Source organism: Macrobrachium rosenbergii, chromosome 29, assembly GCF_040412425.1.
Source record: "Macrobrachium rosenbergii isolate ZJJX-2024 chromosome 29, ASM4041242v1, whole genome shotgun sequence".
Taxonomy (NCBI): Eukaryota; Metazoa; Arthropoda; class Malacostraca; order Decapoda; family Palaemonidae; genus Macrobrachium; species Macrobrachium rosenbergii.
Genome location: NC_089769.1, coordinates 7,876,606 through 7,900,077, shown reverse-complemented (window position 1 = coordinate 7,900,077; position 23,472 = coordinate 7,876,606). Strand labels below are relative to the sequence as shown.

The 23,472-nt window shown below is 39.5% G+C and overlaps 1 protein-coding gene across 10 annotated transcripts in view; it reads right to left on the bottom strand.

Annotated features, from left to right (window-relative positions):
• Positions 1-23,472, bottom strand: part of LOC136854569 (zinc finger and BTB domain-containing protein 14-like) — a 74,938-nt gene that overhangs the window by 19,802 nt on the left and 31,664 nt on the right. Inside the window, exon 2 of one of the 10 annotated variants that reach the window (XM_067130929.1) lies at positions 2,596-2,816. The exons of 4 other annotated variants lie outside the window; for them this stretch is intronic. The gene's annotated coding sequence lies outside the window, so the exon portion shown is untranslated. Of the gene's footprint in view, positions 1-2,595; positions 2,817-18,749; positions 18,972-23,472 lie in introns of those variants that run through there. 5 more of the 10 variants (XM_067130933.1, XM_067130934.1, XM_067130926.1 and 2 more) reach the window with 5 other exon arrangements.

Here is a 23,472-nt window from a genome sequence, read left to right as displayed (position 1 = left end):
AACGACCATGGCTGACCCTTTTCCTTTGGGCAGTTAAGGGAGCCCTTTCGCCTACGTCTCTCCTTTTTAAACCCTTCACCCCCTTTTCAGATATTATCCCCTCCCCTTAATCATCTAGGGCATTACACTGCTGGCTCTCTCTCTCTCTCTCTCTCTCTCTCTCTCTCTCTCTCTCTCTCTCTCTCGTTTTGACCACCAGCCCACCACTGCCACTACCCTCGGACCTTTCTTAGAATGGACTCCTCGTAATTATATCCGTCTCGCTGTGACGACATGGACGAATATTTCCATTAAAGGTTCATGCGCGCCTACGCGCCAGAGGGAAAACCCGGAGTAAGCAAGGCGGAAGATCAGGCAAGTCTCATTCCGTAAGAGAGAGTGAAAGATAAAATAAAAAAACAAAACTTCGTCATTCATTTTCCCACTGTTCTATAACCTGATGTTTTAGACTGGACATTTCTTGTTAATAAAAAAAAAAAAAAGTCACCCTGTTAGCCCAACGCATGGCTTGCTTCAGAGTTAAACCTGAGCCTAATGGGTTCTTTACTTTCGTCCTTCCTTTTTTCAGAGCACTTATTACGTTAAATCACAACTGACATTTATTATTATTCAGAAGGTGACACCTATATATATGGAACAAGGTCACAGGGCTCGTAAGTGAAAGACCACGTGGAAGGAGTATGAGACGCCAAGTTTTAATTTTCAGCACCAACTGAAAGTTACCCGGCAAAGTATCGCGTGCACTTATCACGGCCGCCCATAGCTTCTCTAGGGGGACCCTGTGAGACCCAGAAATTACGGAATAGGAAAACCATTCTGACTGGGTCACGGGTTACCTCGGTTAATTCAAGACGCCTACAGTACAGCCAGTATAAAAGCAACCAAACCCCCCTTCCGTTGTTGGTAACTGGTTCAGAGCAGAAAAAATGCAAGGATGGGAGAGCAGCCCGCAGTCCCCTATCAGCACGGACGTTTTAACATTTACGTAAAGTTTTGTTTCAAGATGTTACGATTTATAATGTTTAATTACCCATCGAGGGATAAAAAATTATAAATTGGGATTGTGTGTGTGAGAGAGAGAGAGAGAGAGAGAGAGAGAGAGAGAGAGAGAGAGAGAGAGAGAGAGAGAGAGAGAGAGAGAGAGAGAGATTAAAGTCTAAAAATTTTCTATAATAATTGTGACGCAGGCGTGATTCCATTTCAGTAATGCGATATCTAACAAACATTATACATACATACACACACACACACACACACACACACACATATATATATATATATATATATATATATATATATATATATATATATATATATATATATATACGTGCATATTTTACAAATAGAGTACGAGCCCTAACTTAATTTTGAAGAACCGTCACCCAGATGGTTCTTGATGTCTATGACTACATATAATAATCACATATAAAATACAGTAAAAAAATATATATATATACAGTATATATATATATATATATATATATATATATATATATATATATATATATATATATATATATATATATATATATATATATATATATATATATAAAAGTGAACAAGAACACTCAACCACTGACTACTCCAAAACGATTTTAATCTCAAAAACAACACCACACTGGAAATGAAGAACTGAATGAATACGAGCCACTCTTATTTTCTCTTGTAGCTTTCAAACACGGTAAGTTAAGAGAGATATGACTGGGAAACTCATTATATGTGTGCGTGTGTGTATTTTTTTTTTTTTCTTCTTTTACCTTTAAGGAAACGAAGTACAATGAATGCCGGTCAAACACACTTGTTTGTGAGTGGCATGAAGTAGCCATTTACATGATTCATCACGTGAGTCTGCTCCACGCTGTTCACCCTCAATCCAATCGCCTTGGAAAAACAATCGGCAAAATAATAATGTGACGTCCTTAATTAACAACTCTTCCTGGGAATAGCCATACTAACAGAATGAGGGAATAGGAAATTCCTCTGAATAACAATATTATTATTTTGAGAGAGAGAGAGAGAGAGAGGAGAGAGAGAGAGAGAGAGAGAGAGAGATTTATGGTTATGAGGAATTCTAGCTTCAGGCTTCGATGATCGGGGGGGAAGCACAGGACATGGGGGTGGGTTGTATAGGGGTGGGTTGGCTGGTAGTTGATCGGAGGAGTGGGTGGGTGGGGGAACGGGTATAGGATTTAACGCCCAACGCATTGTTAGGACTAGACCCTTCCCTCAGTCTTTGTTAGTTTTCTCTCTCTCTCTCTCTCTCTCTCTCTCTCTCTATCTCTATACATACATACACACCCACACACACACACACACACATATATATATATATATATATATATATATATATATATATATATATATATATAGAGAGAGAGAGAGAGAGAGAGAGAGAGAGAGAGAGGAAAACTAACAGACTGAGGGAAGGTTCCAGTCCTAACAATGCGTTGGGCGTTAAATCCTACACACACACACACACACACACATATAAAATACACATATACATACTGTACATATATATAATAACAATTATATAATTTCCGAATCAAGAATGAACTGTATGTGCAAAAATAACCTAAACGATGAATCTCGCACCTGGTAGCCTACTTTGTCGACTATAGTGGGCTGTCAGTGGGGTTGATGATTTACATGGGATAAACGCATAATCACTATGCTAGCCTCAAGTCAACAACGGTAGTATGTCCCAACCCTACAGTCGTTACGTACCGTCCTGAAATCTGGCTCAATCATATGGATATTTATTAGCAGGAACACTTACTCCGTAAGTCATTGAGGCCGCTCTCGTACATATCAAACTGCCAAAGAAGAATAGTGTCACTTGTGAAGAAGTACATCAACAATTAAGATAAAACGGTAAGACAAGTGTCTTTCTACTGCAGTCTTTCTCAAAGTTACAAACGTTTGCTGCAAGACTTTTCACAATTTTGCCTTTGCCTTTGTTTTAAGGGAACCAAAGGCCAGTGTATACAAGTTGGACCTCGAGTTTTGAGTTCATAAACAATACATATGATAGAGGAGGTAAATATTGAATCTGTGAATATAAACTTGTAAATCTTTTCGTTAATCAACCGTAAACTAAACACTAACCCTCATCACACTTCACTCAGTCTTTTAGCTTTTAGTTTTGGTCTTCTCTAGGCCTATTATGACCCTACTTCGTTTGAAGACGAACAAATCCTGGGGTGAACGTGTGGAGTTTTGTCCTCTTTGAACCACAGGAGTCAAAAGACAAGGTAACGCTGCTAAAATCTGCTATTTATTAGAAATTTACCCCGTAGGGGATAGTACCGTGAGCGCACTGTAGGCATTACTTAAGGTTCTTTGCAGCGTCCCTTCGGTCCCTAGCTGCAACCCCTTTCATTCCTTTTAATGTACCTCCGTTCACATTCTCTTTCTTCCATCTCGCTATCCACCTTCTAACAACTGATTCATAGTGCAACTGCGAGGTTTTCCTCCTGTTACACCTTTCAAACCTCCTTTACTCTGTTTCTCTTTCAGTGCTGAGTGACCTCATAGGTCCCAGTGCTGGGCCTTTGGCCTAAATTCTATATTCTATTCTATCTTATTACAAATTTCATCATGAAGATTACCTGCCTAAGTTAAAAATTTGTTCACGCCATCGACTCTCACTTACCTCGTGTTACGGTTCCAATGATTTTCCTTCCTGATAACAATACTTGTAGTTTCAGACTGAGCGACGTGCCCTTTAATACTACTTAAAATATGGAAACAAAGAACAACAAGGAAGGGGCATGCGAAAAAGATAGGCCCATCTCATTAGAGGTTACGTTAATAAGGCAGGAAAACACAAGATTAAAAATTTATATAAATTTTGCTTACGTTCTTGTTTCTTACTTCAGCGCACGTTATCAATCATCCTTATCTTTATTTTTATGCTTCTATTGCCATAAAGATTAAAGACAAGGTTACTGACATCATGGAATCTCTCTCTCTCTCTCTCTCTCTCTCTCTCTCTCTCTCTCTCTCTCTCTCTCTCTCTCTATATATATATATATATATATATATATATATATATATATATATATATATATATATTCGTGGTCTAGTATCAAAGTTAGAGGGCACAGTTTCAATTCCCGCGAGATGACGTAACGTGCAATTCACTCACAATCTACTAAACATAATAGCGCCTTTGCTAATAAAAACAGTGATATGGCCACTCAACAATTAGCAAACTGTGATGGGACAGCCATGTTGAGGGGAAAAAAGACAAGAGACTAGCAGCTTTTCATCCCAAATTCCTTGCTTGAAAACGGAGGCAACAAGCTCTATGGGTCTAGAACTTTTAGACATTCATAAAAGCTGTATTTATAAGAATACAGGAGCACATTTTACAGTCTTTTTTAGATGAAAAAGTAAATACCACACCATCAAATAAATTAAAGATAATATAACTTTAAAAATAATAATAAAAAAAATATAAAGACGCAAGCCCGCCATTCCAAGTGCAACTTGGCGGAAGAGGAGTGGCTAGATGAAACGGGGAGAGGCGAGAGTGAGGGAGAATAAGAGGGGAGGGAGGTAGGGGAGGAGAGAGAAGAGGACAACATTTAATTAGGGTGGAGCAGCCTCCCCTTCATGAGACCATTCGGTGTAACATGCAACCACATGCACTTCACCATCAGTTCTACAAGAGCGGCACATAAGTCTTACTATATTGCATTTCTGCAGATAAGGCGACAAGTATACCAAATAAGTACTAACCCCCCCCCTCCCAGCAACTGTAAGTCTAAGTTTGAAAAGCTGAGTGCTACGAACACAATGCATAAATGGAAAATGAGAATTGTGGAAGAGTAATTAACAAATAAAATCAACTAAAGTAAAAAGAGTAATAACACAAACTAGTCAACTCAAAAGCTTATATACATACTGATATTAATATCGGCTTTGGCGGTTTCCCATCAAACCCAAACAGAGACTGAGTCGTCCATCTTTATCTTGCAACGCATTTTTGTGCTCCCTGGAGCCTTTTCTTTTCAATGTCTATTTTCACAACGTCTATCCATTCCATTCTAGGTTTTCCCCTCATGCCCAACAACCTCTGAATCACCCATTCTTTTCTCCGACACATCAACGTCCATTCTTTACATAGGACTGAACCATCTCCAAATACTCGGAGCCATCCTTTCACCAATTTACTTATCTCATTTCTCACTCTATCAATATATACTTCTTATGCCTTGAAGCTATGTTGCAAAAACACTTCATCTTAACAACTACCGTCCTTTCGCTTTCATTTGCACTCAACATCCTAATGCTATTTGCATCCCGTCTGGACTAAGATGGAAAATCCAAGTTTCTTCCGAACTTTCTGCGCACAACCCGATACTTCTCTCTTGCTTTCTCTATTCTGTGACTGAACTCTTTCTCACTCAGCCATCAGCCAGACATTTGTACTTGAATACTGCACTTACTTACACAGCTACAAATTACCGCAAGTGTTTCCAATTTTTCCAAGATCCACCAATAGATATAAGTATAAAGAATTCTCCTACTGTAACTCACAGCGTTTAATATTGCGATACACGCCTGGCCGCCTTTCCGAATACTGAACGTTTGTATTCCTAAAATTTAATACTATTACTATTCACAATGGACAGCTATTCTGAGGGAACGAGCCCATCGGCCATGAACTTTCCTACCAAAGGAAAGGCAGGCTAGAGCAGACAGAAAAAGTAGCAAAACCGGATAGCATTACTACTCATGCACTCGATACCAAATGGCCCCGTACGGACGCGGACACCTATCGTGGCTCTTGTTATAATCTACTCAGGAGCTCTCGTTAATGGCCGTTCTTTTTCCTTCTTACTCTCACAGATGTCTATTGAGAAATGAGCATCTAATGTTGGTATGGTGTCCAACTGCGTAATCATCTCGTAACAAGTAAGTGTACAGCACGTTTCACAAGTGCACACAAATCTAAACGAAGTTTCACACATGCACACGAGTCTACAACAAACTTTCACACGTGCATAAAAATCTAACGGAAGTTTCGCATGTGCACACAAGTCTACAGCAAGTTTCACATGTGCATTAAGTCTAAAGCAAGTTTCACATGTGTATTACGCCCAAAGAAAGTTTTACATGTGCACAAAAGTTTAAAGCAAGTTTCACATGTGCACACAATGTCTAAAGCAACTTTCACATGTGTACACAGTGTCTAAAGTTTCACATGTGCACTAGTCTAAAGTTTAACATGAGCACATAAGTCTATGCAAGTTTCACATGTGCATGAAGAGTAAGTTTCATGTGTATACATCTAGAGCAAGTTTTACAAATGCACACAAGTCTAAAGCAAATTTCACATGTTTACATGAGCCTAGAGCAAGTTTCACATGTGCACAAGTCTAAAGGCAGTTTCACATGTGCAAACAAGTCCAAAGGCAGTTTCGCATGTTCACACAAGTTTAAAGCAAGTTTCACAAGTGCACACAAGTCTAAAGCAAGTTTTACATGTGCACACAAAGCCTAAAGAACTTTCACAAGGGCACATATCAGTATAGAGTTTCACATGCACACAAGTCTAAAGAACTTTCACAAGTTCCACAGTTGCACACATGACTAAAATTTTAGAGCACACAAGTGTAAAAAGTTTCACGTGTGCACACAAGTGTAAAATGCTTCACAAGTGCACACATACGTCTAAAGCACGTTTCCACATGTGTGCCAGCATTTTTCTCTAACATTTGTACAAAACTGATGTCAAACTCGTACGGTAATCAGCTTTCTTTTCGATTTTACAAATAACTACTGGCTATACAGTGCAAATACTCGCTGGTTTAATGCGTCAATTGTTTTTATGATGCAAGTGCAAATGCACTGTTCAGTCGTATATTAAATATGGTTGCTGATAATTAACGTGACCTGTTACTTGGAAGGCAAGAGCCTGATGTTTCACCCGTTTCTAGAATATATACTATATGTTTATACGTCTCTGTATATATATATATATATATATATATATATATATATATATATATATATATATATATAGAGAGAGAGAGAGAGAGAGAGAGAGAGAGAGAGAGAGAGAGAGAGAGAGAGAGAGAGAGAGAGAGAGAGAGAGAGAGAGAGAGAGAGGTTGTCATTCAGTTTTCCCGCGCAGCGCCAGGCTGGTCAGTTAGTGTATATATATGTGTGTGTGTGTGATTTGGCTCAAAGAACCGTTAGACCCAGGCCCTTTAGAGTAAAAGGTGATTTTCTTTCTCTCAACTCCGCTGCAGCTACAACAGTCGACTAACAGCCAGGTACAATATCCACTACTTAGATCAACACAGGCATACTGGACTTACTGGGAACGAGACCATGTTATAACTTCCTCATCCGGTTCAGGTATTAAACGCCGGTGGTAGCTGATGCCGTTGGAAACTTGAAGCGTTAAAAGTAAAGCTCGATTTGGCCCTATATATATATATATATATATATATATATATATATATATATATATATATATATATATATATATATATATATATATATATATATACATATGAGTGAGAATGCAGAAAAAAAACATAGTATTCGCATATATTAATGGATGACTCCAGAAAAAAAAATACATTGGTCACTGCCACATTCATGCCATATATACATACACAGGGCTAACGAAGCTAACAAACAGAATTGGAAAAAGAAGGGCTTCAATCCACTCCCCCAAAACACACACAAATCCAGCTGGACTACGTGTCCGGTCATTCTACGGATACTTGACAATGAGGACTGTTAGTCCAAGAAAGCCTGTGACGTTTCCTGAATAAATACCTCCGCTAAATACCATCCAGTTTTAACGAGGTCCTGTTAGTAATTGTATTAATGCACAGAACAATTGTGTAAGTGATGAAGTTTACATATAAGTATATATTACACACATGCGTATATACACGTGTGTGTTCTTAAAAATACCAGAATTAAGAAAATGTCCTAGCGTGAAGTAGGCAGGGAGGAAGGGAGGGAACAGTGAAGGGAAAAATGGTGGGTGGAGGGACGGACCCAGGGTTTACGTGGCGCCGCGCCCTTAAGGGGGAAGGGAATAACTGAAGGGGGGAGAGGGGGAGGAGGAGGAGGAGGAAGGCAAGGAGAGGGGGGGGGAGATAGGTGGGGGCGTTGGGCCCCTGTTCTTATACTCTTCATTCTTTCGCTCCCTCCCGACTTCCCCTTCTTACACAAGCAGCCTCGATCAACTGCCTCCTCTATCTCTCTCACTCCAAAGTCTTTTATTGTGTCATATCTTTTGCACTCAACCCCTTCTCTCTCTCTCTCGCTCTCTCTCTCCTTTTGCATGTAAAGAGTGTTACGTTATCCTTATAGAATGATCTGTCCGTCCACGTGTCATCTTCACTTTTTTTTTTAACTTGCATTTGACGAGTCTTTCATCTCTCCATTTACTCATTTTCCTCTGGAAACTATTATTTGTTCTCTCTCTCTCTCTCTCTCTGAGCTTTCTTTAATCTTTTATGTGCACCTCCCTATGTATGAACTTTCGTTCTGTGTTCTAGTGTTCTAATACTACGCCATTCTCTCTCTCTGTATATATATATATATATATATATATATATATATATATATATATATATATATATATATATATATATATATATATATATATATGAACTTTCATTCTGTTCTCATACGTACTAAACCATCTCTCTCTCTCTCTCTCTACCCTGTCATTATAGCAGCCCGGGGCATCCACCACCACCACCTTTGCCCACCCGGACCCAACCCAACTTTATGGACCCGGGGTAGAATGAGGAAAGGGAGAGGGGGCGGGGGATATGTTGGGTTAACTTCAGGGCAAGAAGGATAGGTTTAGAGGGGGTTAATCAGGGATAGGGGAAAGGATAGATGTAGGGGGGAGTGAACCGAAGCAAGTACCCTAAGATAACAGACCTCTCTCTCTCTCTCTCTCTCTCTCTCTCTCTCTCAAACAGAACTACCGTCATCGATGAACACAATAACTATGCATTTACAGTATAGTTATGCGGGCAAGTTATTCTTAGAGCCCATAAGGGCTCAATGTTAAATATTTCCTTAAAAAAAAAAAAAAAAATCCAAAATTCTGAGGTACATTAGGCCTACTGTAAGTATCAAGTGGTTTATAGGCTGTGTAGGTTGCAGTCCGAAGGAGAAAGCTACGCGGCTTGCAGCTTCATCCCAAAATAATTGTGTATATATATATATATATATATATATATATATATATATATATATATATATATATATATATATATATATATATATATATATATATATAATACATATATATAGTGGCGAAACCTCTATAAGAGCTAGTGACGAGTAATTAAGTGGTCTAAATGATCAATTTAAAGCAATAACGTCTCAAGTGGGAGATGATTCAGTCACTTTTCGTTGTACGACGGGAGGAGATATAGAATGAAACAGAAGTAACATTTGTAGATACTGTACTTCAATCTTCCATATTATCATCAGGTGGTACTCACATCCTGACTATAATTAGCCGTGCTTCACCTACGTCTAAGAAGCGTTATCCGTTTGGATTAAAACTAAGTGCTCCGCTGGGAATGGTGAAACAGGGCTCCTTTAAAAAGTAATATGCTAATGCCAATTAAATTCGCTTGTTCGAGATTCCAAATTTTGTTACTTATATTTGTTTATATAGGCCTAAGCTAGATTTATACGGCCCGCCCAAGAGCAAGAAAATGATGGTACTGTATGTGGCCAGCTTAATTTTTACGGCTGCTAAACCTTGTATTTATCTGACAAGTTTGTTTCATATATATGTACAGTATATATAAACTGCTGGACAATCTCAAAACTCTAAATTACGAGCATTGAAATCACCCGAGAAAGGGCGTTAAACTCATAAACCATAGATGGAATAAAACAAGACCTTCAGCAGAGAGAGAGAGAGAGAGAGAGAGAGAGAGAGAGAGAGAGAGAGAGATTTCAGGGTCCGAGTTCGAAAAGCCGTTTCGAGATGCTGCTTAAAACCAGTCACACCATCGACTGGACCTTACCTTTTCTTGTTTTTTTTTTAAGTGAGTCACACAGGAATGTGAAATACCAGGGATAAAAAAACGCTGATCTTAGATAAATATGACACGAGACATTTTGGAACACAAGGAATGTCTACGGCTAATTGGTTCTGGTTACTCTATAAGCCTTGCGTACATCTACGAGTACAAAGTCCTATATGCACACTGGCAACTCCGCTGATCTAGTACGAACTAGGCCTAGGACTAGGTGGGTCCTGGGGCTGGGCTACTCAACACCCCCACCCCCCCGCGCCTTCTCTCTCTCTCTCTCGTCCGATAAGAATAACTCTGTATTGTCGACTTACACAATCAAGCACCTGTTACGACAAGCCGTCCACGTACCCTCCCACCTGATCCAGCGCCAAAGTAAAGGTTTTCGGGCACATTTTGGCATCTCACTGCTCATTTCTTTGTCAAACAATAATCATACGGAAACAAAACGAAAGTTCAGCATGCTTATCTACATTTCACACTTCCAAAATGGATATGACAGACTTGCAATTCATATAAATATTGCTACTTGGGGCAAAATGATCTGTGGCTAAACATAACAATTACACCAGAAATGTGTTCGTGTTGGTCAGCCTTTAGGCCTATGAAGAATCACAAAACCTAATTGCGGAAGTATTAGTGGAATTTCTTTATAAGGAGAAATATAGACAAGGATTTAATAATTGTATGTAATCATGAAAGGCAGATCCAGAGAGAGAGAGAGAGAGAGAGAGAGAGAGAGAGAGAGAGAGAGAGAGAGAGAGAGAGAGAATCTTCCGGAACAGCTCTCTTTCTCCATCCCAAGGTTAAGAGAACCATTTAGACCTCACATTTAAATATTTCTCTCATCACACTAATCTACTGTACAGGGGTTCGAATCCTAATTCGGGAATAAGGGTTTCTTCATTAAGTTCATGGCTTGTAGTGAAGGGCGTACGTATCCAAGTGTGAGGAGATCGGTAAGTAACACGTACACTGCTGCCATTACAAATACATATGTTAAAATTGACAAGATCTTTTACGCAAACACACACACATATAATATGCATATAATTATAAATACAACTGTAATAATCGCAATGTCATTTAACTTCTCGAATCCCTCACACTTTACGGATATGCTTATTACTACAAAGCGTGAGATCTATGTAAAATAGTCATTGCCTTCTACATTTCTCAATGAATTAACTTCCAAAATGTGTTAACCTTCTTATCCAACTACATTAGTCAACCAGTTAGGCATAACTATATCTTCGTATAAAAGTACTAACGAGATCTGATGGTGCATACCTTTCTCCCCACACTTCCCAGGTGCATAGGTCTACTGTTTCACAAAACATTCTTTTCCACGTGGCAGAGGCATCATCCCAAAGCACTCTGATCCAACCTCTCACTTACAGTAACACTTCTATCACGTATATCTACGTTTGTCTTTCAGTTCTTGTTATACCAGATATGCCACATAAGATCTATCGCTAATTTCCACCTTCTCATATGCATTCAATATCCACACTTACTTCCATACTAGAGTACCTGAGAAAAGACGAAGTGAGGAAATCTCTCAGGGCTCATTTTGCTCAAGGGATCATGACAAGACCTAACAATGTTGCTCAGGTCCCTGGCAATAAAACCTATTGCATCCGCCTTCAGAGAGAGAGAGAGAGAGAGAATTCCATGTGCCTGTAAAATAATCTAATGGATAAAAGAAAACTTCAGTTTTGAGGCTATTAATTCTAATGAACTTGAAGAAACTCAAGTTTAAAAGAATACTTATTTTTTCTACTGCCAACCTACTACTAAAAAAATACATTTTAGTGGCCTACTATACTCTCCCCGCCACTGAATATTTCTTAAGACAGGTTACCATCGGCCTACCAGCACAAAACACTTTTGCACTAGCCTACTTTACGGCTTGTAGGGAAATCCTTTGTAGCAGCCTAATGTTTAAAAGGAGTGCCTTTTGGGGATGATCTACTGAGTTCGGCTACCAGTATACTGCTCACATACTGCAAAGCGTTGGTCCTGTCAAAAACCCTCTTCAACCCACCTGCAGGATACTCCTGTCCCCAAAAAAAAAGACCCATCCAACCCATGTTACAACCCAACCGCCTATAAGCCCCAATCCCTTGGAACTGGCCAATTCCGGCTTGGATGTATTTCATTCCTGGACTGTCCTGAAAGACTTATATATTTCTCTCTCTACCTTCATAGCCTAACATCCCCCCACTCCCTTTTTCCATCACGTTCCTCACTAATAACGATAAATAAAAAAAAAAAAAAGAAGGGATGCAGCGTCCAGCCTTAGGGTACTAACCCGGGCCACCGCTTCAAAATGGATGGCTGTCCCACTCAAGATCCCTTCTCTAAAATGCCTTCCCCTCCCTCGCCCCCTCCCCACCACCCGCCTTAACCTCACATTCCCCCACCCAACGTTTCAGGCTAGCTATGCCCAAGCCCCCGAAATCTCTCCAGCCACCTTCCTACCTAGAAAACCTCTCAAATATCTCCAACCACTTCCTCTCCTCTCATGAATTCCACTCTCAGGAAAACTGTAAACGGATTTCTTTACAACGTTAGCAAATAGTATTACAGAACACACTACAGATTAATAGCCTAGTTATCAGAAATTAAGACAAGCTAGCATATTCGCCAGCAAATAAAATTAAAATATCATTCTTTTCTGTGTAAGAAAGCATGAATGCTACTGCATTTCTTATGGCCAAAATTCATCTTCAGTATACATAGAGACCCATGTGTTTTTTTTTAAATATATTTTGTAAACCGTATTTTACTTGAAACTCTCCTTGTCTTCATCAACTAATTACTGTTTTGGGATGAGAGAGAGAGAGAGAGAGAGAGAGAGAGAGAGAGACGTGAAGATGAATACAGATGATCAAGGCAAATTCCACAGATAAACAAGACAGTGCATCTCTTGGAGTCTGTAATGTGAACACCACATGCGCCCTCAGACGTAACAAGCGTTATGCCACCACAAAAAATTGTCCAAGATCCCCCAGAGGCATACAAATATATGTGGGTGTGGGTGTGGACTGATCTCAGACCTCAATGAACCTTTTGCACGTTTAACAGTCACTTTAGTTGATGCAGCTGTCTCTGAACCTTTGTCTACTCGTATGGACCTGATTCCTTCCATATCCTTTCCATCGAACTCCCTTCCTTTTATTGGACATATTACGCTAACGTTCTACTTGATACCACTTCCATCTTAACTTCTAAATCCCAAGAGAGAGAGAGAGAGAGAGAGAGAGAGAGAGAGAGAGAGAGAGAGAGAGAGAATTATTGGGGTTGGGAAGGGGATTCGAACAAATCTTGACACAAACATACACATCCGGGTTAGCTAGGATGAGGAAAAAACAGCATTCCAGGCTGTAATATAAAACATATCAAAACTTCTCTCAGAACAACTAATTCTGGTGACAGAACAAAGCTATCTGTATACTTAATTCCACACACCTGCACGACGGTCTTTAAAGAGCCAGCTGATAACACGAGGTCAACAACCTATAGGCCTATTGTTAGAACTCTTTGAGAAATCTGGGTGAACATTCCGACATTTATTCTTAACCACCTTATGAACTCACATAAAGGCAATTTCCATAACAGAAAATATTTGAAAGAAAATGAGCCCAGGATGGGAGAGAGAGAGAGAGAGAGAGAGAGGGAGAAAAAGATTCAGAGCCAATTAGGCCTAAGTCCGTTCAGCGAAAGGAGAACCATGTCAAAAACTTTACATTTACAGTCCTGTCCAATAAAAACAGTGAATACACTGATTTGACTTTTTAGGCCAATATATTGCATTTTGTCATATAACTGACTATTTAAAGAGCCAAGGACAAAGGGCTGATAACATGAATCATTGCCAGACCAGCGTTACTTTCTCCATAGGTTGATTATGGGGTGATATCTTAGCTTTCATATTATATTTCAGATTGAATTAAGTGAAAAACTACTATCTACACTACGCCACATGATTTAATTTTGTGTAACAATAAAGAATTGGCAAATCTCAAAACCCAAGCACCTTCAAACAAGTCTTTGCGTCTGCAACTGTGACTAATTACCATTAACCTATAATGTATACATATACAGTAGGTACCGGGATTTTTGATACCGTACACAGATAACACTTAACCTAATCTTAAGAATCAAGCAAAATTACCGGGAAAGGGTTATTAATTTATGGCATTTACATTTAACAAAAATACTGGTATTTATGTTTTTTAACCAGTTTTAACACAATGCCAAGTTCCCTTTGCCATCGAGTGCATAGCCTCATACAGATTGCAATTAGGCTATATATACAATATATACATCTTATTATACATATATATAACAATAACCTTGAGCTTCTCATCCAGTCTTTTTGGTATGAATCTGTTAACCCTACCCTCTTCTCTACCCAAGCTGTGACCCACCAGAGTAACCTCCACGAACCTGATCAAGTGCCGAGGTAAAAGTGGCCAAAGATTTTTTCAGGAATCGAAATCGGTTCTCCCGTAAAAAAATTTAAAAAGTTAAAAAATACCTTCATAAACAATGATGGGAGACTGGTTGGTTAAGGCGAAATCTTTCATATGTAAACATATTTTCTCATTTCAAAAATGTAAAAAAAAAAGGATATAAGAAACAAGAAAGTTCTTCGCACGAAAAAACTAGAATTTTTGTAGAAAAGTGCCCAGAGAAAAAAAAAAGCCTACGACAATAAGCGGTTAAAACTTTCCCCAAAAATGGTAAAAAAAACCCTATGAAATAGAATTACATCAGATTACTAACTTCAATAACATGGATCGGAAAAAGCTTCGATAACTTCAATAATATGGACAAGAAAAAACTTCGAAAACTCCGGCTGAAGATCTTTTGTAAACCCCATCACTTCGTAGGGTACAAAACAGGCCTTAAGGTTTCTCCATCTGCTGTAGGAGGGAGACTCACAAGGCACGGCGGAGAAAAGAAGGGATATGTAGTCCTGAGAGAGAGAGAGAGAGAGAGAGAGAGAGAGAGAGAGAGAGAGAGAGAGAGAGAGAGAGAGGCAGGTTTGGGTACAAGCCGAAGAAGGGACGGGGGTACAGACAGGGCGTTAGAAGCTCTGGGGTAGGGGAAGGGGGAGAGAGAGAGAGATAGAGAGAGGGGCTTGTGGCTGTATAAAAGGGGGAGGGGTCGACTCGCCCCCCTCTTTCTATCTCTCTTCGAACAGACCTCACCCAACCTCGACTCCTCTTCTCCCCGACAAAAGTTTGGTTCTCTCCAGTAATCGAGCGTGATCAGTGATCAAGGCTAATCTTAATAAATGTGGTACTAACGAACGCGATTCACTTCCAACAAAACTCTAGCTAACGGGAATTTCAGAGTGAAAACTGGAACTCCTCAAACGACTGATGTGCTAGGAACTGATTAAACGGTATAACCAAAAACGAAAGTTCCAGAAATCAAAAATTGTTCTAATCGGAAATACAAAACAGAAGAACCATCTGGCAACACAACTTCACTCTTACGCGGAACCCCACAATCGCCCCCCGCCCCCACGCACCAACCATAAACTTCTCCCCACCCCCGTGACCAGAAGGCCCCCACCCAACACTTAGATCACAATTTCCTTTAACTAATTTCAAAGAAAGGCCACACAACCAGCTATGCACCCACCCGAGGCAGTTTGGGTGAGAACTTCACTTCACTCTGCCTTAGCCTCAAAAAAATGTTTGTAGAGAAAGGGACGCTTCTTGTAGTTTAAGAATTTGGTATTAAATTTTAACCATTAAAATTGACCAGAAATCACTGTGTTCTGCATTAAAACACAAGAAACAAAGATAATACGTGTGTGTGGGTGGGGGGGGGGAGTCACCGTGTGGTCATGATACTCATTTCACCAACGAGTGGTCCAATGTTCAATTCATGGGCAGACTTGAGGCATTAAGTCTAAGGGTGCTTTTCTTAGCCCTAACAGGGAATCGTGTACCTGGTACACTGGCCAGAAGTCAGCTGGCGAAAGGAGGTGAAGTAACGAAATGGGGAAGACCAATTTGGGATTTCTCGACACTTCCCATGAGGCCTGGATGGACCCTACTGTTCACCTGAGCCACCTACTCTACTCACATGAAGATCGTTTTTTTCTCTCTATCTCTCTCCCTCTCCTTAATATCCTTTCCCCACGTATATAACTTTGGCCTACCACCGTGGGCCGGTGTGATGTAAAAACAAGGTGGTGCACGAGGCATTTTTTTTTAAACTCTAGACATGGGCTACAGTTGGTTAAATAATAAGCAATGACGGGAGAGGGGGAGCACAATATTAGTATTTTTTTTTACTTTGAAAAATAAATGTAAAACTTCATTACAGTTTTGCAAGTGCAGCAAGGATTGGGTGAGAAATGTGACCCATGGACCACTTGTTTTTCCTAAGACTGGCTCAAACTTGCCTCTTTGAAAACAGGTCATTAGAAGCGGAGACACACATGTAACTTCAACGGCGTTTAGCTCGAAGTGCTGGCTCAACGAAACTCCGAAATATGTTACTGTTCTTGGGAGTGTTTTGAGCAGACTTTCTGATAATATTCAATTTAAAAGCAAAAGCGTGTGTATTTTGCTGTAGTAACAAAATCATCAGACAACTTGGCCTTTTAGGCCTGAAATACCACCTCAAACAGAAAAATATGGGAAGACCAGCGTTTTGTGCAGCCTGTTTTGTCTCCGTTCTTTGGTTTAGTCCAGAGGTCCACATCAGACGTCTTATTCCCCCCTTCAACACCTCAAAACACTGGCCCACACTGGTGCAAAAGCCGGCTTAATCTAGAGTTCTAGAGCGACCAACCAGTAACTAGTTTGTTTTCAATGCTATGAGTGTAAAAGCAAAAATTAACATATTGATAAACAGGTTTTACAACCGTTCGTAAAACACAAACGGTTGAGCGTATGGCCCATAAAATAAATCCTTGGATCAACATGTTAACCTAAACGTGATTGGTGTAAAAATGAAAAACAAGAATATGAAGTCACACGTTAACTTGTACACGTATTGGTAGGAAAATCCAATACGGAAAAAAAAGCAGATATCCATCCTGTTATAAGGACGGATGGATCAAATTTAACGAAAATAAAAGTGCAAACATTTCCCTTTATAGTACTGGCTGGATAGTTATTGCTGTGTGTGTGTGTGTCTAAGTATATGTAATATACATATACATTATTTCGCAGTTCCAACTAATACGAGTTGCTATCTGAGAAAAAAATGACATTCATCCCATCACTGCTGTTTACATTATCACAAACTGCCATATAAATGTGAATGGGGTACTAGCAATAATTCTAGCATATACTACAGCAGTGGGTATCTATATATAAACAGGGTGGAATATATTGATATTATACGAGTCTCTGCATGAACGCACAAACAGGAAGTGTGTGGTATGCAGTGTGTATGACTAGGAAAAGTAATGTACATAACGGATAAAATTCATTTAGAAAATTAATTCTGTAGGTTCCTACCTTCAATAACTTTGTTCACAACACTGATAATTTTTTTTTTATTTTGAATAAACCACGAGATTCATTTTGTACATTCCGTCAAGGTTTGTCCATTTGTTATCCTTAACAACAAAGAAATGTGGAAAAAATATGGTATTCACTTCGTATGCCGATAACTGACGTGGCTAAATAAAAAATTCTAAAATATGACAAATATATGAACAAAACTGATGACAAATACTATATCCAAAAATAACACGAAAGTATAAACTACGGTTAAACACGAGGGTTTACATCATGTATGCCTACATGGTAGCACTGATCTCAATGAAAACATAATGTAACTGAACGCTTGCTGGTTTCCACTGTTAAGATATTTTGTGATAGTGTCAAGTTCAAGATATAGCCCACCGCCCACCCGATGCTGATTAAACAATGAAATCACCCCTTTCCCCAAGTCATACTACAAGTAGTCTCATGGAAATGGACTTTGTACATGAAAGCACGTGGAACATGTAGTTAAGTGATGACGAAGAAAAACCTAAAATTAGTGTATTTTGTTTTTTTCTCACAAACCACTCCCACTTAACCTGAGAGTTTGTCTTTGTTCTGCGTATTTTGTTTGCATGATACAAATGCACAAACATAGGCGTGTATGTGCTACTTTTGTAAAATTACCCAATTATTAATATGTGCAGAATATACAGAAGGTTCCGACACTTCATCTACATAGGAAAAAAAATTTACCAGAAAGGAATTGCAGTTTACTCATACTTCCACAGCTGCACTTGAAACTGTGTTGCCAAACGTTGGATACTTCTCAATAACAAGAAGTCACTCCAAACAGATTTTCTTAATTATGCACAATACCGCCAACAAAATCTCTGATTCTAGTACAATATTTAAGAGCCCTATACACTACAATACAAGCATCAATAACATCACACACATGCTCTTGACCAAAAATGTCACAGAGAACGTAACTTGCCACATGGTTTTGTATACAAAGCCGCCGGATAATTCAACTCGCCCTTTTTCTCCATTAACACGACAGTTACCCAATTCTACAACCATGTGGATTTCAACGGCATCAAACCACTGAAACAAATAAATCTTTACAACATAAAAGGCTGAAACAATATAAATATCTAAAAATCCTAGAGGCAACATAACTTTCATTTTCACTTTATACCCTTAGAGCAGGAGCAGTGATGATATTTACCCTCTCGGTGGAAATTTTCCGGTTTGCCAGACACTACAGGATCACAGTTACACGCATCCAGTTCAGTACGCACCGCAGCTTTTCCTCAAGAATGTATCATCGGTAGAGACGAGGAATAAACAGATTTATACTGATAACATAAGCGAACACCGTTCACCACAGCACTAGACTCATCACACACACCAGACTGAAACACGAGTGACGGCGTGTGTGTGAGAGAGTGGGAGAATGCTAAGGGACTGGGTGGGAGCCCGGGAGAGAGAGAGAGAGAGAGAGAGAGAGAGAGAGAGAGAGAGAGAGAGAGAGAGAGAGAGAGACTCCCTCTCTACACACTGAGGTTCGGTGGTTTTGGGACACTTATTGCTGGGGATCCTTCTTCCCTCCTGAACAGCGGAGAGCATTTTTATATTCGAACTGTGCCGTGGATCTGTAAAAATGGATAATAGAACACTTGCGATGTTGTGTCGAAAATAAAAGTTTATAACTCTGCAGACTCCCGCCCAACCTGAGAGGCATAATAACGCAACAAGTGGGAGAGAACTTTTTGAGAATGATGTGGCAACACTTCGTTCCCAGAGTGTTGTCGTCAACCGAGCAGGGAATTATTGGACTTTAAATCCGGTGAGGATATGTGTCACCAGTAAAGAAATCCAGGGACACCTGACGTATTCGCTGGATGCGCAGATTTATCTCATTTTCTTCACGTCGAAACTTACAAAGACTTTACTGATAGATGAATGTGAACGCCATCATCGCCACCCACTGATGCCGGGGGGGCGTCGAGGAGGGGTCAAACAGGCGGATGGCCGTAAAGTGAGAGAGGGGGCGTGTTGCGGTAAATGAGGGTTTCAAGCGGGGGTTGATGGGGGGAGCCTCTATCGGAACACAGACAAACGAACACGCGCACACACAAATGGGGGCCTGCGCAAAGAGAAGGGGGCGCCCGAAAGACCGTTACAAACGCCCATAGCTTTCAAATTTGGAGACCTATAGACCGCGGGAGAGCATCTGTCTCTGTTTATACAGTTTAAAATATCTGCGAAGAAGATTCATAAACACACTCGTCATGTCGCACTCGGTTATCTTGACCATTGAAAACTGCGGTATCACTACACTAGTAAAAAAAAAAATGATTCCGATGATAAGATATCTACACATTTTCAGCATACCACTGAATTGGCGAGAACAATATTTCATATTAAACTTACAGATAATCTGGACACTTACAAATGTTTTTTTTATAACAAAACATTTTTCTGATGATTTATAGTCTCTCTCCCTCTCTTTGTTGTCTGATAATTCTTTTTTATTTTCCAGTTACTTTTTGCCAACCTCTCTCAAATTTTCTTTTACGAATTACACACACACACACACACACACACACATGTAATTGTAATAGCCACAGTGCCCTCTTAACTCCTCGAATTCTTCGCGCTTTTTTGGATGAGGCATTGTACTGACCAGGATTAATAGAGTACAGCACATATTAATCCTGGTACGGACAAACGTATCCAAAAAAGCGCGAAGAATTCGAGAAGTTAAGAGGGCACTGTGGCTATTACAATTGCTTTTTTGGATAAGGCATTGTATTGACCAGGATTAAGAGTACATATTAATCCTGGTAAGGACAAACGTATCCAAAAAAGCGCGAAGAATTCGAGAAGTTAAGAGGGCACTGTGGCTATTACAATTACATATGTATCTGGTAAAAAGTGACCAGTAGATTCTACACACACACACACACACACACACACACACACACACACACATATATATATATATATATATATATATATATATATATATATATATATATATATATGTGTGTGTGTGTGTGTGTGTGTGTGTATGAAGATTACTGCACTGGGGTTCATCCTCTATTCTGCAATTGAAGAATCCCACACACATATCTATACACACAATATAATATATATATATATATATATATATATATATATATATATATATATATATATATATATATATATATATAATCACGGATGAACCTTTCCTTTGGAAAACTTCCTCAAAACCAGCTGTTTCATACACCTACAGAGAAAGCTCATCGGCAATGTGTCAGGAAAACCCTCTAAACACAAACTGCGCCATTCAAACACTCTCATGCCTCCTGTCCTCAAATCTTCCTACAAGACCAGACCACATCAAAACACTTTGTCCTTCATTTCACCTACGTTATCCTTTTACCACTTAAGTAGCTCCACATTTACCACCTCAGTTCTTCCTGCAACACATATACTACACAAATAGCTCATCTAAGCAGCTTAAACCTTTTTTCTTTTATTAATCACTTAACATCCATACTTCACTTCTATATAGCATAGTTAGCTCAACAGTCCCCTCATACATACACACCTTTGCTTCCCTAGACACTGTAAAACACTGTGAGAGGTAATGTAACACACTGTGAGAGGTAAGGTTTGTTAGTGGCAATAGCCAATGGCTTCCTACCTGGTACAATTCAAACATGAGGTGTATAAAAACATAAAATTCATTTACAGCACTTGAAAACATTTCACAGGAGGTAACAATATCACTGGTAGCAGTGGTTATCAGGGATTGTCCTTTGAATGGCTCCTCTCCTTAAGCAAACACTAAAACACTTATGCCAAATCAAAAGCAATGTGTCCCTCTTTCCGTCTGTGTGAGATGGCTGGAAGCTTGAGACTTTTTCTCTTATCTTGCTCTTCCCTGGCCTTGTTTTGTCTTGCTTCACCAACCTCAGGCTGCTATTTATATGACTACCTCCAGCTCTCAAAAGTTTTGACACACACAAGACAGGGCAGACACTATGTAATCCTGGTCAACCCACCCAGCCTAGAAATATCTCAAACAAACAGATTGCAAAACCTCTAAGAAAATCAAAATTGACATGCTTTAATGAGCTTTAACCACTTTTTCATGGCCCTCTATACCTGGAATGTTTCCAAGCATTCAGTTATAAATGGAGTTCCTTAGGCACATGACATGTAATTCTCCTACAGTGTTTACATTTAATCTTTGCAACTGGATCTCTAAGATTACTCCGTTCAGTAAGTGCACACACCCATTTCTTATCAGTCATTTTGTCCTCAGTTATCAAACTTCTATGTACAACTACATTTGTGCAACCTGTATCTTGTAGCACAGTCACTTTCTCCTTGCCTCCAAAACCTTCACTAACTGGTAAATTTTGGTGCCTCTTACTCTGCTTCTTGAGGCTGCATGCTTGTAACACAATAGGCCAGCTTCAGCTTGCCATCTTTCCAACCGGGGTATGCTAACCTCCTCACAACTCATGAAAGTGGTCACCTCCCTTGGTTCTTCCACTATCGTAGTACTGGCTACCTTTTCTTGCTGGTCCTTATTCTTAAAAAGCACACAGTTTTTGCCTAAGCACCCTGGCTTTTGACACACAAAGAACATACCCTCACTCTTGTCTGTCTGCTTCTGCTTGGTCATCTTGTGGTCTTCTGGTTTATGGATACTGCACTCCTATTAGACTTATACATTTTCTTCTGATTTTCCGCAAAACTTATCCGATGAGCTTCTAAATGCTGTACCGCTTGCAAGCTTTTACCTTCTCACCCATATCCTTTGTTACTCTTTCCCCAAGGAATAGTGCCATCTTGATTGAAAAAGTCCTGACAGTCAATTCTTTGAAGAGCAATTCCACTAAATCACCAAACTCTTCTCTGCACTCAGCTATTCCAATCTGCTTGTCGAATAACTCTGTATCCTGGCTATAAACTGATATGCAGTCTTACCTTTTTTCTTGTTTAGTCTCAAGGAATTTCTTCCTAAATCCTTCTTCAATCATCTCAGTACAATGTATTGGGCTGCAACCCTCATGCCCCTAGCCATTTGGAAAATTATAAACCACAAAGAGAGGCAAAGGTGTAAAATTCTGCTTTCTTCATCATGCAGGGGTGAAAAGTCATTGTACTGAAATTGCAAATAACCAGAGAGAATAAATTTCTAAGTCTATGTTTTGATGTGATGCGGAAGAGAAAAAAAAGCATAATAGTTATTTTTCAGACAAATCTTAGTAGACAGTGTTTTGAAGATTTGTTGAAAGTGGAAGATGGAAGAGAAGAAGGGCTGAATGACGCAAGAGTAGAGGGAGAAAATTTAAGTTTGAGAATACCTGTGACAGTGGCTGTTGAAAACGTAGGAGCAAATGAGAGTTCTTAGAGTTGGATGATACATGGAGTTGATGAGATTACAAGTGAGACTGAAAGGCTGACCAGGATTTATCTGGTATCTTTGGGTACGGGAATGGTTTCAAAAGGATGGAAAGACGAAAGATTTTAATTGTTTCTATGCCTATAGGTAAGGCTGTGACTATAGAATTACAAGGGCATGATATTTCATTTAAGGAGTATTTCCTATCTCCAAGGCCTGTTCAGTCTTTTACCAAGTGGTCTTCCTCCTGGAAGTGCATTAAATATACAGCCAAAACACTGGCACTTCTAGGGCAGCAATGCCTGACTTGTACCACTGACTACCACCACGTGAGTAGTCGTCACTGAACAGACAGGCCTGGTGTATGTGGCTGATGCTGGACGTTACAGGCTGCTACATTAGTAAGATCCTGCGCCAGCAAAAGGTTAGCTTAATCTAAAGCAAATAAAAAACTTTATAGTATTATTAGCCATTTCTGGGACACATCCTCCTCCTAAGGGCTCCATAACCCTCCACTAAGGTCTCCTCTGCTTTAGGATAC